Source organism: Leptonychotes weddellii, chromosome 6 (assembly GCF_054177405.1).
Source record: "Leptonychotes weddellii isolate Sample4059 chromosome 6, ASM5417740v2, whole genome shotgun sequence".
Lineage (NCBI taxonomy): Eukaryota > Metazoa > Chordata > Mammalia > Carnivora > Phocidae > Leptonychotes > Leptonychotes weddellii.
Genome location: NC_138374.1, coordinates 78,804,185 through 78,808,951, shown reverse-complemented (window position 1 = coordinate 78,808,951; position 4,767 = coordinate 78,804,185). Strand labels below are relative to the sequence as shown.

The following is a 4,767-nucleotide window of genomic DNA, read 5'->3' as shown; positions in this document are numbered from 1 at the left end:
AGTGGCGCCCCAGCCCGCCCCTGTCACCTGCTCCTCATCCCCACTCTGAGGCCTAGGGATCCAACCAGGTGGCAGCCTGCTGCTGGGCCAGGTGTCTGCGCTCAAGTGGATCTGCTCAGGAAGTCTCAAGGGCCAGGGCCGGAGCCTGCGAACAAGCTGGACGGAGGGCCTCGGGGCTCACCCACGCCAGGGGACTTCTGGCTCCTGCCTTGGTCGTCCACCTGCCCCACCGGCCCTGGCCGGCCGCACTCCTGCCTGGTGCGAGGGTGGAGGCGTGGGGACACCTGCGGGAGAGGCCAAGCGGTCCCTGCCGGGGGAGGGACGGGTACCCAGGTACGCAGCAGAGCAAGAAGCAGAGAACGAGACCGGTGGACACTGCGAGTGGAAGCTACCGTCTGAAGTTCATTTCCACCTGACAGAGGAATGATGGCCAGGGCCCGGCGTTTCTGTGCCAACTAAGGTGCTGAGTGCCCTAAACACGCCGTGTGCCCTAGGGAGGTAAGTAAGTTACCCAGTGTAGACAGCGCGCACTTGGCAGAGCGGAGATGCAGCTCCGCAGGCGGCCGAGCCACATGGCCTGCAGGCAAAGCCCCGCTCCGCCCCTCATGAGTCTGCACAGACTTGCCCTGTAACTCTGCTTCCCTGTCCGGGCTCACAGAGCACACCTCAGAAGCTGTCTGGGGGTGACGTGGACACACGAAGGTGCTCGGCAGGGGCCCTTGCAGACTGTGTTTCCACACCTGCGCTGCTCGCTCAGCGTCTGTATCAGACGGTGGGTGTGGGTCTGTAGGTGGCTGGAAGGAGGCGGGCTTCGTGGTCACTCCAGCACAGCACCCGTGTCCTGTCCTGACGGACTGCCGCCTTTCTCCTGGAGCCAGACGATGACACGCGCCTGCTTCTATCCAGGTGCCTATTAGGGGGATGAGTGTCACCAGATGCTCAGCCCCGGGCCCAGGGCTCCCGCGCTCCTGGCGGGCTCCTGCGCCTGCTGGTGGGACCGTGGTCACTGATCTTTCCTTCTGTTTCAGGCTCCAGTACCATTCAGCTAAAGCTTGTGAAGGCTTTAAAATTGATGTTTTGTTCATATTTGGCATGAATTTTTATTTTTTATTACTTGACAGAGAGACAGCAAGGGGGAGTGGGAGAGGGAGAAGCAGGCTTCCGGCTGAGCAGGGAGCCCGATGCGGGGCTCGATCCCAGGATCCCGGGATCATGACCTGAGCCGAAGGCAGATGCTTAAACGACTGAGCCACCCAGGTGCCCCGAATTTTTATTTTTATTTTTTTCGAATTTTTATTTTTAAAATACCATTAAAATATCTATCTTGGGGTTGCCTGCCTGACTCCATTACTTCTGCCATTTACTATCAGTTACACAAGTCAGTCCCATTCAATGTGGAAGGGACGACACAGGGACATGAAGACCAGGACACAAGAATCATGGCGCCATCTTGGATGCTGGCTACCACACCAGGTGTCCTGCCCAGAGGCTCAGTGGTTGGGAGAAGCCTCCACAGCCTGGAACGAAAAATCTGGTGCAGTCTTACCCCAACCCACCCCTTCTTGACCACACCCTCCCTCGGGCCCTGAGTGGTGCCGACCCAGGCCTGGGCTGTGGGGACCCGTGTAGGCCTCACTCACCTGATTTCCGTACCTGACCCAGTCAGCCCTCCCCAGGGTTCCTGAATTTGGGTGGGAGTGAGTCAACACTACCTGAGAGTAACTGATTCCGGCTGGATGGGAGAAATGAGCCATGAGAGACGAGCGAACTCACTCCAGGCCTCCCCTCCCATTGTCTGTGAGCCCCAGGGACATCCTCGCTCTGCCTGGTGCATTGTCAGGTTTTAGAGCTGAATCAATCACCCCGCTTCCTTTCTGTCACTTCCTCACTTCTTCCCGGGTGGCTGGCTGTGGCAGATGATGCTGGGGTGTTGTTACCTAGGGCTCTTGTTGAAAGTGTCAGGGCCCCATCCCAAACCTACTGACTCAGTCTCAGGGGTGGGTCCAGGAATCTGCAATTTTAACCCTGGGATTTGGGTGCGCTTCTGCTCGGTGTCCTAACATAAGGCAGCCACTCTCCACCTTCGTTCCGCTCAGGCTTGCGGTTCACGGCGGCCAGTGCGGATGTGGACTTCAGACATCCAGGAGGTAGAGGACCCACGAAGGTGGAGGGCTCCCAGCTGTGGGGCAGAGTGGAGTTAGGAGCTGTGGGCATTCTTGGCTGGAGGGAGGAGTCGTGGGGAGGTGGCTGGAAGGGGAGAAGCTTCTTCCAACTGTCCGTTCTCAGTGAGTGTTCTCAGCAAGTAATGTCAGCTCAGGGCTGCCTCGTCCCCGGGGAAAAGAGGTTGGCCCAATGATTGCAAAGCTCCCTTCTAGCTCGGGAACTCAAGCCAGGGACCGTGGGAGCTGAGTGATTTCCTTTCCAGAAGACTCGGTCCTGAGGTTGCTCTGGGTTGATCTCTGGGGGGGGCAGGGGGGTGCTGATCCCTGCGCCTTTGGTTTTTTTTTAAAGATTTTATTTATTTGACAGCGAGAGAGGGAACACAAGCAGGGGGAGTGGGAGAGGGAGAAGCAGGCTTCCCGCAGAGCAGGGAGCCTGATGCGGGGCTCGATCCCAGGACCCTGGGACCATGACCCGAGCCAAAGGCAGACACTTAACGACCGAGCCACCCAGGCGCCCCATCCCTGCTCCCTTTGTTTGTCCACTCCTCCCCAGGGGCTGGGTTCCCTCCGGGAAGCAGGTGCCAAGGAGCCTGGGCACTTCTGGGCTTAGCCTTGTTTCCGCAGCAACCAGCCACCGTGCCAGCGGGCTCTGGGTTTCTACTGGTGGACAGCTGGAGGAGCTTGACCTCTGTATCCACACTGCTGGACCAGACAGAATGGAGTACTGGGACACCCAGTAAACTGGGATTTGCAGGTCCCAAACACCCTTTTGCTCAGGCCAGTTGTTCTGGAAGTTTGGGCTCCCAACCAGGAGCAAGTAGCACCCAGGAACTGGTTAGAAGTGCCAGTGATTGGACTCCACACTAGACCCACTGAACTGGGAACTCCAGGGGTAGAGCCAGCCCTCTGTGTTTTCATTAAGTGCCCAGGTGTCTCTGATGGACTCAGAAGTTGGGGAACCACTGCTTCCCCTCAGCAGGACTGGGGCTCTCTCAGTGTCAGCACTGAAAGTCTGCAAACCTCAAGCCCAGGCAAATTGGGATAGTGGTTCATCCCCAGCTTTGGGCTTTGTGTTTCATTATCTGATGCCATGAGGCACCACCAAGCCCAGAATGACCTCAAAAATGTGCCTGTTAACAAATCTGCAATTTGGGTTGCGGCAGGTGGACTTCTCCACGGTGCTCAGGGATCCAGGGGGTGTCCCAAGAGAGAGCATGCCAGGGGCACTGGGGGCACTGGGAGCACGACCACCACGGAACATGGTTTCGATAGTAGTTCCAGACTCCAGATCCCAGGGGAGGCAACGGAGCCCAGCCCCACGCAGGGTGTGCATGTCGCCCGGGGGTGGAGGGTGCTCACCCATGAGATGGTGCAGCCATCTATGGGAGATCTATGGGAGATCACTCGACCGCAGCTTTCTCTTGTCCGTTCTTCCTCCTCCACAGTGCTCTTGGAGCACCTACACTGTGCTAGGAACTTGGTCTGGGGGCTCATGGTTCTCTGCAACTTCATTATTTAACCAAATCAGGCCAGAACCCCAGCCCTGGGAGCCGGGGACAGCTTCTGCCGCTGGGGAGACCGTGGCGCTGCTGTGGGCGGGCGACCTAGCGGCGGGGGCGCTGAACTTGGGGACAGAGGGGTTGAGGATAGTTCCGGAATCCTACAGCTTTCCTGGATAGAGGGGATAAGGGCTACACCCTCCCTCCCCTGGACATGGGCTGCGGGGGCTTCAGCGCACCTCCCTCATGTCACCCAGTTTGATCGGGGAGTGACCAGTAGAGCGGTGCCCAGAACACATATTGGGGTCCGTCCAGTGTCTACTTCCTCTACCCGACGGCAGGTCCCTGGGCAGGGATTATCCTAGAGCCACTCCGCACCTCAGTGCCCAGCAGAGACCCCCCCCCGCCCCCACAGCCGTCTGGCCTGTACGTCCCCTGCAAGGGGGAGCGCCGGCGCCCTCGCTGCAGTCCCCCCGCCCGCGCCCCCCAAGTGCTCCCCGAACTGCTGTGAATCACAAGGCAGCGCCCCCGCCCCTGGGCTGCAGCCTGGCACCGCCTGTGGACCCATCGTGGGCGCCCCGCTCCCTCCGCACAACCTCCCAGGTGTTTACCGAGACTGTCAGGCTTGGGAGAATCCCGGAGGGCTTCTAGGAAGTAGCTCAGGGTCGGGGCCGGAAGCCCTCCCCGGCAGCCACGGGGCCTCATCTTACTGGCTTGGGCGCCATTTAGCGGCCGCGCCTGCGCAGGCCCCGCCCTCCGGCCGGGAGCAGAGGCTGCTGGGAAGATAGCGGGGTAGGGTGTCCCTGGGCTGACCTCTTGTCGCGTGGCCGCCTAGAGAGCACCCACGTCGGCATAAATAACCCAGAAAGCAGCCCGAAAACTGGCAGAACAGACTCTCCGCAGCCCGGCACAGACAAGAGGCCACAGCGAAGCAGGTAGGACCCGGCGGAGAGGCGGCCCGCGCGGCGGGCGGGAGGGAGGCAGCGGACCCGCACATCAGGGGAGCCCAGGGGCAGGAGACCCCCCAGAGCATTCGGCTGGGAAATCCAGAGGGGCCGAATTTCCTGAGTTCTTACAACCAGCGGAACTTAACACCTGGGCTTTTA

General features: G+C 59.9%; 1 long non-coding RNA gene across 1 annotated transcript; it reads right to left on the bottom strand.

Moving 5' to 3' along the window:
- Window positions 1-382: 382 nt before the first annotated feature.
- Window positions 383-4,357, bottom strand: LOC145722256 (uncharacterized). Its single transcript, XR_014146375.1, has 2 exons — window positions 4,273-4,357; window positions 383-2,179 (listed from the first exon to the last, which is right to left on the bottom strand). It is a non-coding gene; the product is annotated as an uncharacterized LOC145722256 (long non-coding RNA).
- Between the last annotated feature and the right edge of the window lie 410 nt (window positions 4,358-4,767).